Source organism: Myotis lucifugus, unplaced genomic scaffold, assembly GCF_000147115.1.
Source record: "Myotis lucifugus unplaced genomic scaffold, Myoluc2.0 scaffold_7, whole genome shotgun sequence".
In the NCBI taxonomy this organism is placed as follows: domain Eukaryota; kingdom Metazoa; phylum Chordata; class Mammalia; order Chiroptera; family Vespertilionidae; genus Myotis; species Myotis lucifugus.
The window spans coordinates 14,794,877-14,809,303 of NW_005871055.1; positions in this window are offsets into that span (position 1 = coordinate 14,794,877).

A 14,427-nucleotide genomic window follows, 5' to 3' on the forward strand; every position below is an offset into this window, starting at 1 on the left:
ATCTATCTATCTATCTATCATCTATCTATCTCTTCTTTTAGTTCTGAATTCACAGGCTGTATCACCAGCTAAAAACCCTAACAAAAATATCTTCTGCAAATTCTGCTTCATACCTAGCCCCCTCCCCCTCCTTATACCACAATTAAGTTAGTATCTCTGGAGTAGAGATAAAGCATTGTTTTTTAAAGCAATAATTTGCTGTCATGTTAATGGCTGCCCAGTCTTTAGTGCTCCAAGTCCTTCATCTGTACATTATTTAATTGTTTTAAGCTAATTTTAAAAATGTTTCAATCTTTTTGTTTCAATTGCATCTCATGTATATAGCATACAGAAACATTCCTTGCCTAGGAGGGTTAAGTTGAAAATAATTCTGACTATTTCCTTTTACTCACCTCTCTGCTCTCTGCTTTTTCATTCACACCCACCCTCCACATCCAGTCCAGCAGCAAGCTATTATGGCAAAACTCTCAAATCCACTATTTCTCTCACTCCCAACACCTTATTATGGCAAAACTCTCAAATCCACTATTTCTCTCACTCCCAACACCTTAGTCTAGGGCAGTGGTCAGCAAACCAAGGCTCGTGAGCCACATGCGGCTCTTTGGCCCCTTGAGTGTGGCTCTTCCACAAAATACCACGTGTGGGCACGCACGTACAGTGTGATTGAAACTTCGTGGCCCATGCACAGCAGTCGGTTTTCGGCCTGGGCGAGTCTATTTTGAAGAAGTGGCATTAGAAGAAGTGGGGGGTGTCGGTCAGTCGGGCAACGGGAGACGCGGCACAGGTGGGCTGCGGGATACGCAGCGCGGGGGAGGTGCAAGATTCATGCAGGAGTTGAGTGAGCCAGTGAGTCAGCAGTCTCATTGTGCAGTGGTTAGTGCTAGTTGTGTCCGCAAATCGCGCATGGGTTACATAAGTACCTACTCAAAGCATAAAGTTACCTGTATTTTTCCAACCAGCTGCAAATCCTACAGGTATTTAATTTTATCAATAAATAATATCGTTATTAAGTATGATATCAAGTTTTATTCAATGTACCTATAGTTTAACTAAGACTTAAAACTTTAAGTAAAGTTTATTAAGTTAATTTTAGTGAACGTTGTGGAGTGAAAGAAGATGTAGTGTCGAGGATTGAGAAAGGTATGTTGGACATATAGAGAGGATGAACGAAAGGAGATAGACAAAACAAGTATACAAGATGAGTGTGGATGGGAGAGTTGGAAGGGATCGACCTTAGCGAACGTACCTCAATCAGATTGAGGACGTTTTTAGCAAAGGCCAGCTTAGGAGTACCCTAATTAAGTTAATAACAATGTACCTACCTATATAGTTTAAGTTTAAAATATTTGGCTCTCAAAAGAAATTTCAATCATTGTACTGTTGATATTTGGCTCTGTTGACTAATGAGTTTCCCGACCACTGGTCTAGGGCAGTGGTTGGCAAACTGCGGCTCTCGAGCCACATGCGGCTCTTTGGCCCCTTGAGTGTAGCCACGAAGTTTCAATCGCACTGTACGTGCGCACCCGCACGTGGTATTTTGTGGAAGAGCCACACTCAAGGAGCCGCAGTTTGCCGACCACTGGTCTAGGGTAACATCACTGGTTGTCCAATTTTCTTCAGGAGTCTCCTACCTTGCATCTTCTCTCCCTTCTTTTCCCCTTACCAATCACTTTTTCTCATGGAAGTCAAAATAATCTTTTTTATATTTAAAAAAACTTTATTGTTGAAAGTATTACATATGTCCCCATATTTCCTCCCCATTGACTGCTCAGAATATTCTTTTTAAATACTTGATTAGATTTTTGTCACACCTCTGTATAACATTATAAAATCCAAACTCTTAAGGGAGTCTATGTGGGCCTACATGGCCTTTTCTCTGACTAATTCCAGCCTTATTTCATGACGCCATCTTCTAAGTGCCAAATATTCTGGTTCCTCCAACACACTGTAATTTCCATTCTGAAACTTTATTTATGTTGCTCATTCTACTTGAAACTCCCCTAGTTTCTCCCTTCATCTAATTAGCTTCTACTCACCTCCCAAGTTTCTGTTCAAATGTTACTTTCTCAAGAGACCATACCTGACTACCACATCTAGATTAACTCCTTCCTGTTATTTTTAGAAAACCATTCTTTTCCTTCATTACACTTATATAATTTATACTTAGATAGTTACATGTATGCTAGTTATGTGTGTGCTGGTCATTTCTCCCTGACTAGTGCCCTATTCCATTAGGAAAGGGACTTGTGTAGTTCCAGGCAAGTAGTAGGTTTGTCGAGTTGTAAAAGTTTTAGTTATATGTGAGAAAATTGTCTCTGAGAAGTTATATAACTTTGCAAATGCATTAAAACTTTGAGATAATCCTGCTGTGTTTTAGTTCTAGTTGAATCCTACAAGAATTTTGAGAACTTTTCATTACACAATTCAATATAGGTTAAAATAAAGTCAAAGGTTTATAATATTACTAGAGGTCCATTGCACGAAGAGATTCATGCAATAGGCCTTCCTTCCCCTGGCTGCCGACACCGGTTTTCCTCCAGCACCAGGGACCCAGGCCTTCGCTCTGGCTGCAGCAGAGAAGCCAAGCCTCTTCAGTCTTCAGTCTTCTTTAGTCTTCAGTCTTCAGTCATCTTCAGTCTTCAGTCGTCTTCAGTCTTCGTTCTGCCATCTTTGTTGGGTTAATTTGCATACCCATACTTGTATTGATTAGTAATACACTGGCCCTCTCCCTTCCAGAAAAGTAAAAATAATTTGCATACCCATCCTGGTGGGCTTACAGAGTGACACCAATTTGCATGTTTCTCTTTTATTAGTGTAGATATAGCTGAATACTGGCCATGCGAACATTGACTGCCTTAGCCCTTGTTCTATGGGTCTCCATTCCTACATGCAAGCTGGGCAACTGTGGTCAACCCTGCCCCAGGACTGTTGGGTACTTAGGCCTTATAGCATTAGACATACTTAGAGGGGATCCATCACTATCCCCACCAATACTGCCATTAGACTTCATCTTTGAAACAGAATCTACTGACCCTAAGAAGGTAACAGGGAATACTCTTTTATCATGTGAAACTTTAAAATATTAACATGAACAAACATCATTGTTATTTTACCATGAGGTTCTCTAGGAGACAGAGACATTTAAAAAGCTCAAACAAAACCTAGCATTTAAAAATGTCTCTCTCTCTCTCTCTCTCTCTCTCTCTCTCTCTCTCTTTCTTTTTTAACAAGAAGTAGGACAGAAGGGAAACTATAAACGAAGTTAAAAGAGCAGACTTTCAAATTATTTTTTCATCTTGATGGGAATGAAAAAAATACCTGGTAGCTTTTCCAATGTAGAAAGTTTGGATATTCTTGGCCCAATTCCTGTCTAGCACTCTTTGCACTGTTCCTCTCTCTACCACACCTCCCCCAGCTTCTCTGCTAAGGAATGCTCATTTGCATAATTAAACTGCTTAATAGGGATGCTGAAAGAGTAGAACAAACCATGCGTGGAGCCAAATATTCTTCAAGTACCATTTTTACCCACACCCCCACTGCGGGAGAGAAACCATTTGAAGAAAAAGTGGAAGCTGCATAGTGATATATTAAAAATGCCCATGGAATATAGTTTATAAAATTGAGAAGTTTACCATGGGTCTATTAGCCTGAAGGCAGAAAGAAATGAGACATAGACAAGGAGGAAATATGAGGGTCTGTGAGAACTGAGTTGGGAAAATTTAAATGCATTTTACAGCTTTTGGAACTAGCTTGTCAAGGCTGACCCCATATATATGAGGAGTTAACTCTCCCCATTGTAGTAAGTGTGAAATACCCCATAGAACTCCAGTCATTAGAGTCACTAGTTTGGGTAAATTACCTTCAGGAAACTACTCCTAAAATGCACATAAGTTTTTTGTTTGGTTTTAATTTGTTTGTTTGTTTTCTTGCTTCTTTTGCTCAGAACACAGGGATAAGACAAAACAAAGGGCTAATTTTGTATAAGGGTGAATTCTGGACCATAAAAGAAAGCCTCAAGCTGGTTAAGTTTGATCTGAAATGACATTGTGACATAATGCCTAAAACACAAAGGTTGATGTGGGAAGGAAATAAGAACTTTGCCTTTCCTTTAGCTTTGCCTTAGAATAGTTCTTTTGATGCTTTTTATCAAGAGATGTTTATTCATAATGTTAGCAGGAAAAATCAGTTAAAACACTTGTACGTTGAAACATCTGTGATTTTTAATATGTCTTAGCTAATGACAATAGAGATAATGGCCAGAACCCAAGGCAATAGAGTTCTTCTGAGTAGAGGTGACTGGGCCTTCTTCACAGTTCAGACTCAACTCCAACCATAGCCTGCATCTCTCCTGAGCAACATCTGTTGGCTAGTGATACCTCATTCCATTTTCCCATGGGGTTTAACATTAGTCACATTATGGAAGGTGACTAATGTTAAATGTCAGCATCCCATGAGCCATTAGTCCAAGCTAATGCCCCTCCTGTAGAATATAAGCTACATGACAGATGATGCTTTGTCTGAGTTGCTCATAGATGTATTCACAGTACCTAAACCAGTGCCTGTACCATGGTAGGCACAAAATAAATATTGAAACAACAAGTGAAAGAATGAGCAAACAAGAAGTTAAAGCAGAAGCTCAGTAGAGTGATCAACTCATCTGGTTTTAAAACTGAAAATTCTGTATCCCAGGAACCTCAGTCTTAGATAAAGCAGGATGGTCAATAACCTAATGTCCAATCATATGAGTAAAACCCACAATGTGGGCATGAGAGGTTATCCATTCAACGAATGTTTTTTTGAGTATCTAGTAGGTTTCAGACACTAATCCAGGCACTAAGATTAGGGTAGTGTGCAAGACACAAAAATACCAAATGTAGCTTACATTCTGGTGTAGCAGTCATTAAATACGCAGACCAGCAGACACATTGCATAAAATCAGACAGTAAGACGTTCAGTGAAGAATAATGAAGCAGCAAAAATGATAAGGAGTGATGAGGGAAGGGTGCTGTTTTGAATATGATAAGTCATTAAGTGTCTGTTGATGTGATTAGTGTTCTGAATGAAGTGAGGGAGTAAACTTTGAGGATGTGTGGGAATGAGTGTGCTGAAAAGAGAAAAGCAGATGCACAAGCCCTGCAGCAGGAGTATGCTAGGCTTATCTATACATATATAAAAGCCTAATATGCAAATTGTCCCTCCTGGGAGTTCGACCGGGAGACCGATCACTCACTATGATGTGCGCTGACCACCAGGGAGTGGCATGGAATGAAGGAAGGCTCCGGCCAACAGACAGAAGGCCTCAATTGGGCCTGATTGCCAGCCAGGCCTAGGGACCCTACCCAGGCACAAATTTCATGCACCAGGCCTCTAGTTGGAGAATCAAACTTTGCTATTGTTTGACCTACCTCCTGAAGTTTAGGCCTACAGGAAAACAAGCCTGTATATGATCACTTTTTTAAATCTGTGCATTCCTTTATTCATTCACATATCTCAATAACATATTTTTAGGTACCTACTATGTGCCAGGGACTATGCCATATATTGATATATAAAGACAACATTGTCTCACTCTTGTCCATCCTTTCTCCAAAGGAACAAGAACTCTCCCCAGTATTCTTCAGAGGTTTATGAGGTTATATTCTGAACAGACTAAAATTGTTAACCAGCCCTGCAGCCTAACTAGCTTAAACTTCTACCAGTGCCATAGCCTGGGACATCCTGCTCTACATCCCACCCATGAGGCTCATTGCTGCGTCAATTACACACTTAGATAACTGAAAGGACTTAACAAAACTCTATAGCAGTAATTCTCAACCTTCCAAATGCCGCGACCCTTTAATACAGTTCCTCATGTTGTGGTGACCCCAACCATAAAATTATTTTCGTTGCTACTTCATAACTGTAATTTTGCTACTGTTATGAATCGTAATGTAAATATCTGATATGCAGGATGTATTTTCATTGTTACAGCTTGAACATAATTAAAGCATAGTGATTAATCACAAAAACAATATGTAATTATATAAGTGTTTTCCGATGGTCTTAGGCGACCCCTGTGAAAGGGTCATTCTACCCCCAAAGGGGTCGTGACCTACAGGTTGAGAATCGCTGCTCTATAGGATGTGCTTTTCCAGGCTTTAATAAAGATGAGGACATGTTACAGCAGGAAAAGGAAAGCACAAGCAAACATCAAAAGAGTTCTGAGACTTCCAGGTTCAGTCCCCAGGCTGTGCTTCATCTTTACATTGATTATTAACCCCATAGACATGTTGGTCTCAGGGGATTCAAGGCACAGTTTATAAAGGGTCTTTTATGTGCCACTCGTCATGTGGCTAAAATCAAGCTTCATAATTGGTTAAATCAGGGCCAAACCATCAAGTAATACATTTCAGTAAACAATGTGGAGATGGTAATACATGGTGCATCTAAAGGCATTTTGGACCTTCATCAGCGCATTACATATCATTAGCTATTACCAGTAATTTTCATCCATAACTTGACTGAAGATTTCCAGTTACTTTTGCTGCTGTGACTGATGCCTTAGCACTAAACTGCAAAAACTCTGAAACTTCATCTGTGCCCATTTTCTTCTTTCCCTTTCTGCTCATCTTATCACTACCCAAAAATTTGAAACACATTTATCACCTGATGAAACCTGAATTAAGCTTTTTCCCATTTATCCATCACCACACTTAATCACTGCTTAATAGCCAGTAGGCAGCCCTAACTTAGTATGTTCTAAATAAAACTATTATTTTTCTTTCCAACCCGCTCCCTCTCCCGGGCATCCCAGTATGTGGAATAAAAACTCATCCAATTATACATCCCCCAACTAAGGAGATATATATCCTTTTCTTTGAATTTATCAAAACAATCATCTGATCAGTTTTTTTCTGCCTTTGAATAGAGGAGTTTTATTTTTTTAAATGCAATATATATAGTACAAAGACATTGGAGATTACATATACAGTATCTTAAAGTCAGGTTTGCTGAAATATAATTGACAAACAATATATCACATACTTCTGAGTGTACAGAGAGGATATAGTCTTGATTTTTATCATTCATTTTTCTTTACAGTTCACATTCTAACATCAAGCAAATTCATTAGCTTTATTTTCTGAAAGATTCCCATTTTGACATCAACATGCTGAAGGCTACAGCTATACTTACTGAACATGCAAACAGGGCAAATGTGTGTGTGGGGGGGTGGGGGATGGACTTAGGTATAGCTGACAACTTCCTTTCCTGGGGGAGAAAGAAGGAGATGAGGCTCCAACTTGCAATGCTCTGAAAAAGAACTCAAAGTGATTCTGATGGGCATTTAGGGATCAGCAAGCACACTGAACCTGAATATTAAAAGAAAGTATTCTAAAGCACTAAGAAAACCTTAAAATTAAAGCTGATCCTGCTTGAGATAGGGAATTTGTGACACTTTCTGCCAGAAAAAGGAACAGTACAGAATAAGTCCAACTAAGGACTAAGAGAAGGAAGGGAAATCAACCTACCTCAGATGGGATTGTGTATAAGGGGGATTCTGATATAGAAGGAGAGTGGGTGTGGTAAGGTGGGGAATGTCCAATCAAAAATAAAGTTAGTTACTTAATGCCTAAAATGACAGCTAATAATACTTACAGGTCAACTCAAAGAAAAACTTAGGTTTTAAAAGAGTCTTCAGAATATAAAAAGTTTTGCTGAATTTGACTTTTTAGTATAAAACCAAATAAAACCAAAAACGTGTGGAAACCCAAATATGCTTGCATTAGAAGTCATAATTGACATAGATAAAGTAACTTTCTTACACACAAAAATAAGATTTATGAAAGTACTAGAGGCCCAGTGCACGAATTCGTGCGTAGGTGGGGAGAAGGAGATGGCGGGAGATTGGCAGGCTGGCAGGCCCACCCTGATCAGGGCCCAATCAGGGTTGAGCAGGCTGGGGGGAGGGGCCATGGGCAATTGGCCAGCGGGCCCAGCCCCTGAATGGAGTTGGGGTGCCGATCAAGGGCAGAGCTGGCTGGAGGGAGGGGCCACAGGCAGATCAGGTGGTGGGGAGCTGATCGAGGGCCAGTGGCCTGTGGGAGGGGCCATAGGTGGTTGGCTGGCCAGCCCTGCCCCTGATTGGAGTGAGGGGGGCTGATCATTGGCGGGGCCGGCCTCAGGGAGGGGCTGTGGGCCGATCAGGGTGGTGGGGGCCCATTGGGGTGGGGCTGGTTGGAGGGAGGGGCTGCAGGAGGTCAGCCGACCAGGCCTGCCCGCTATTGGTTTAGAGCCGGGGGATCGGGGACAGGGCCAGCGGGGAAGAAGGGCCATGGGGAATGTTGGCTGGCCGCCCCACCCTCAATTGGGGTGGGAGAGGCCAATCAGGAGTGGGGCCAGCTGCAGGGAGGGGCCGTGGGAGGTTGGCTGGCCAGCCCCACCCCCCTGATTGGGCTGGTTCGCTGGCCACAGTGGGCGTCATAGGGACCGGTCATTCTGGTCGTTATGGCATTACAGTTGCTGGCTTTTTATAGAGAGAGATTATTGCTAAATAGGGTCTTGGCATCCTTTTTTAAAATTTTTACTTGTTGATTGTAGTTTGCATTCAACACTTCTTTGGTTAGTTTCAGGTGGATAGCACAGCAGATAGATATTCATATAGGTTTCAGTGTTTCCTTCCATAGTCAAGTGCCCACCTGGCACTATAGTTACTAGAATTTTGTTAACTATATTCCCTATGCTTTACCTTACATCCCCTTGCCTATTTTGTAAATACCTATTAGTACTTAATCCCATAACCTTTTTTAACTTAATCTCCCAATGTCCCTCTTCTCTGACCTTGTCTATTGTCTGTGTCTATAAGACTATTTCTAATTTGTTTGGTCTTTTATTTTGTTCTTTAGATTTCACATATAAGAGAAATCATATGGTATTTGTATTTCTCTGCCTGTCTTATTTCACTTAGCATAATAACATCTAGGTCAATCCAGCTATTGCAAATGATATTTCATTATTTGTTATGGCCAAGTAATATTCTATTGTACATATGCACCAATTTTTTTTTATCCACTCATCTATTGATGTACATTTGGGTAGCTTCCATATTTTGGCTATTATAATAATGAGCTAGTGAACATGGGTGTTTTGAGTTTCTTTGGCATCTCATATGTTAAAAAGAACTCACAAACCCTCCCTCGTGCACTGTTGATGGGAATGCAGATTGGCACAGCCACTGTGAAAAGCAGTATGGAATTACTTAAAAAAAATAAAAATGGAACTGCCTTATACCCAGTGATTCCACTTCTGTGAATATATCTGAAGAAACCTGAAACACTAATTCAAAAAAATATATGTACCCCTATGTTCATTGCAGCTTTATTTACAATAGCCAAAATTTGGAAGCAGCCCAAGTGTCCATGGGTAGATGAGTGGATAAAAAAGCTGTGGTACATTTATATAATGGCATACTACTCAGCTGTAAAACAGAAGGAAATCTTACCCTTTGTGACTGCATGGGTAGACTTGAAGAGTATTATATGAAGTGAAATAAGCCAGTCAGTGAAAGACAAGTACCATATGATTTCACTTATACAAGTATGTTAATCTAATGAACAAAATAAACAAACAAAATAGAAAAAGACTCATACCAGTAGATACAGAGAACAGACTGACAGCTGTCAGAGGAGAGGGGAGTTGTGGGGCTGGTGAAAAAGATAAAGGGTAATAAAAAAACCTCATAAACACAGACAACAGTATGGTAATTACAAGAGGAAAAGGGGAGTGGTGGGAGGTAGAAGAGGGTAAGATGGGAATATGGTGATGAAAGGAGACTTGACTTGGGGTGGTCAGCATACAATGCAATATACAGATGATGCATTATAGAATTTATACCTGAAACCTATATGATTTTATTATTGTCACTCCAATAAATTCAGTAAATAAAATAAATAAATTGATAAATAAATAAATAAGAAGTCACTTTAGTTTGTTCTTAGAATTGCTAAGAGCAGTGCTATTTGTAATGGAACCCACAAAGATAGGACATAGTTTATTGCCATCACAATTGAGAAGAGAAAGTTCACTTTACCAATGAGGACAGTAAAGTAAGAGTGGGGCACAGCAAAAAGGGGGACCAGCTACAGCATCTTGTAATTAATCAAGATTCACACCCTGGAAGAATCTCATTTTTTTAAAAAAACAACACTAGCTAACAGCACTCACTGAAGAAGCAGTTGTTGATTTTATTTTCAGTTTATAAGAAAGTGGCCTTGGAAGTTTTCATTTGCATCATATGTAAACATGACTTTTGCAATAGAAAAGAGAAGAGTTATACATTATCAAATATAAATAAAGAAAAATAAAACAACTTTAAAAGTTGACTATGTTGACCTTAAAAATAAGCTTACCAATGTGTGATTTACTAACTAGCCTAGTAAGTTAATGTTTAAGAAAGAGGATATAGTGACAAAATATAACTTGATTACATTTACATTTTAAAATGATTGGAGTAGTATAAAATATAGGCATTTTTAGATATGTGAGCTTATTATGTAAATGGTAACAAATACACTGCTATAATAAACTTCTACATGTGTGGGTGGATTAGTGAGGAAAAAAGAAAAAACTGCCAAATTAAAAAAATCTGTGCTGAGATAAAAAATTATATATATATATATTTGTATTACTGATTTGTGTAAAAGTTAATATTAATTGGTAAGGTAATCCACTAAACCAAACCTAATATGATGAATCAGAAAGACTAAATTACACTGCATTTACATGCAACTTTATTACATACATGATTTCTTTTTCTCAGATATTAATTAAAAATATAGTCAGATTATTTGTAAGAACTTTAGCTATATAAGAGACTAAAATGTATGATGACACCACAACTGAAAATGAAAAATACTGTGTCCCAAGACATGAGACAGGCCTTAGTGCTGAAGTAAGTCATTTCAGATCCATCCTGGAATATTTTTCTGCCCCAGGGAAGAACACTACAAGCAGAGGATAAAGTTGGAAAAGGCAACAGCCAACTCAGTTTAAAGATTATTTTCCATGTAATTTTTTCCAACTTTCCTATGTTTCAGCATTAAGTGGCCCCTCTACTGTGCAGAAAAAAAGTTAAACAGTATTCAATGTATATAAAAAAAGAATAAAACAGGCTTATTTAAATTCATAAGCAATGTGGGGATTTTTAAATTAAAAATTAATTGATATGTCCCTTGGCCTTCCTTCTGTCTTCTTTCAAAAAGTATCTATTTAGTTCCGTTGACCATTTTTTGATTGGGTTGTTTAACTTCCTTTTGTTAAGTTGTATGAGTTCCCTCTAAATGTTGGAGATTAAACCCATATTGGTGATAACATTGGCAAATACGTTTTCCCATGCAGTGGGCTTTCTTGTTGTTTTGTTGATGGTTTCTTTTGTTGTGCAAAAGCTTTTCATTTTGATGTAGTCCATTTGTTTATTTTCTCTTGAGTTTCCATTGCCCTAGGACAGGGGTGGGCAACCTTTTTGTGAGTGCTTGCCAAAACCAGCAAAATCTCTGACTCAAAATTCTTCTGCGTGCCAACCCTAATTTTTTGAGAACATGTTACGCCTACTTGATATCTCTTAAGGTGTACGTATGTGAAGAACCTTGAAGAAATAATAAAATTCATTTGAGCAGCAGTATATGATGATGAAAAATACATTTATTTTTTAATGTATACATGTACACTGATATTCCGACAGAAAACTTTATGACTTTGTTTGATATTATCAGTGGGACTTTGGCTGCTGCATCACTGATGCCAGAGATTTTACATCAGGTTTATATTTCGTGACCTTCAGAGATATGCACGAGCTACTACTTTCATCTGTCAGGCTACTCCTATTATGAGACTTAATAAAATTCATCACTGAGAACAAAGATTCACAAGCGTATGTGGATGAAACCAAAAGACTGGTCGGATCTAAGAAGGCAGGGAGAGTTAAGGCAGAGGCATAGAAATTGCTCTTCCCCTCTCTCATCAATCCATGTCTATGGTCTCTAAGATAACTTGTTATGTAAAATTATTTATTTATCTAAGATGCACCTACACTGAATTTATCTGAAAAATAAAAGTTGATATTAAGAAAAAAATTGTAAATGGAAGATTATAAGAGAGGGTTTTGCGTGCCAGCAAAAGTTACTGGCGTGCCGTGTTTGGCACACGTGCCAGGGGTTGCCCACCCCTGCCTTAGGAGCTATATTGGTGAAGAAATTGCTTTGGCATATGTCTGAGATTTTGCTGCTTGTGGATTCCTCTAGTATTTTTATGGTTTCCTGTCTGATGTTTAAGTCCTTTATTCATTTTGAGTTTTTTTGTTTTTTGTTGTTTTTTTTTTTTGTGTGTGTGTGTGTGTGTGTGGTATAAGTTGGTGGTCTAGTTTCATTTTTTGGCATGTATCTGTCCAATTTTCCCAACACCATCTATTGAAGAGAATGTCTTGACTCCATTTTATATTCTTGCCTCCTTTGTCAAATATTAGTTGAGCATAGTGGTTTGGGTTGATTTCTGGGTTCTCAATTCTATTCCAATGATCTATATGTCTGTTCTTGTGCCAGTACCAGGCAGTTTTGAGAACAGTGGCTTTGTAATACAGCTTGATATCTGGTATTGAGATCCCACTTACTTTGTTCTTCTTTCTCAGGATTGCTGCAGCTATTCGACAATGCAATACCATCTCACACCTATCAGAACAGCTATCATCAACAAATCAACAAACGGCAAGTGCTGGCGAGGATGTGGAGAAAAAGAAACCCTCGTGCACTGCTGGTGGGAATGCAGACTGGTGCAGCCACTGTGGAGAACAGTATAAAGTTTCCTCAAAAAACTAAATATGGAACTCCCATTTGACCCAGTGATCCCACTTCTAGGAATATATCCAAAGAAACCAGAAACACCAATCAGAAAGGATATATGAACCCCTATGTTCATAGCAGCACAATTTACAATAGCTAAGATTTGGAAACTGCCTAAGTGCCCATCAGCAGATGAGTGGATTAAAAAACTGTGGTACAACTACACAATGGAATACTATGCTGTGGTAAAAAAGAAGGAATTCGCCCTGGCCTGTTTGGCTCAGTGGATGGAGCGTCGGCCTGGGGACTGAATGGTCCCAGGTTTGATTCCGGTCAAGGGCATGTAACTTGGTTGCGGGCACATCCCCAATGGGAGGTGTGCAGGAGGCGGCTGATAGATGTTTCTCATCGATGTTTCTAACTCTCTCTCCCTCTCCCTTCCTCTCTGTAAAAAAATCAATAAAATATATTTTTTTAAAAAGAAGGAATTCTTACCATTTGCAACAGCATGAATGGAACTGGAGAGCATTATGCTAAGCAAAATAAGCCAGTCAGAGAAAGATAAATATCACAGGATCTCACTCATTTATGGAAAATAATGAACAACATGAACTGATGAACAAAAACAGATCCAGAGACAGAGAAGCATCTTTCAGTCCATCAAACCTCAGAGGGAAGGTAGGGGAGGGTGGGGGTAAGAGAGAGATATCAACCAAAGGACTTGTATGCATGCATATGAGCCTAATCAATGGACACAGACAACAGGGGGGTGAGGGCATGAATTGGGGGGTGGTGGTTGGGGGGCAATGGGGAGATAAAAACACATATGTAACAACTTAATCAATAAAAAAATTTTTTTAAAAAAAGGAAGGAACTGTGAGCCATGAGGCTGCAGTGGGCACAGGGGCAGGTCTCAGCCTATCCTCTGCACCCCTGCCTGGCTCCTCCCGCCATGGCCCCCTGTCTGCTGGCAGACTTGCTCCTGCTGCCACCACTCCCAGGTGCTGACAGTGTGTCCTGGCTTGCACCCGCTGAGGGTGCGGAGCGATTGGGGCCGGTGCCAGCAGCAGGAGTGAGCAACTGCTGACCCTGTAGCCCCTCAGGAGCAAGGGGAGGTGGAGAAGCCCTCAGGGGCAATCAGGGATGGCAGTGGCCACTCGCACCCACTGACAGCACTGAGCAATTGGGACTGGCGCCAGGAGCTGGCAGTGGGTGCAAGCAGTGGCTCTGGTGTCGGCAGCAGGTGTGAGTGCCTGGCAGGACCACAGTGCACGGGATCAAAGAATTTTCAATAACCACCAGAGCTAGCCCAGATGACAGTGACCGGCTCCCTGCCTTGGTCTGGCACCCCCACTCACCTGCTCCACCATCCTGCTGCGGCCAAAGCTGCCATGCTCTGCACTCTGCTGCCTGCTGCCGATGCTCACCATGTTTCGCACGTACCCCCTGGTGGTCAGCGCACGTCATAGTGACTGGTTGTTCAGTTGTTCCGCCATGCCGTCTATTTGCATATTAGGGTTTTATATATATAGATTGGCTAACACAGAACTCTCTGATATTGGGCCATTATGTTCTGAAGTCACTGTCCTGCTTGATGCCATTGAGCAAGATGACGTAC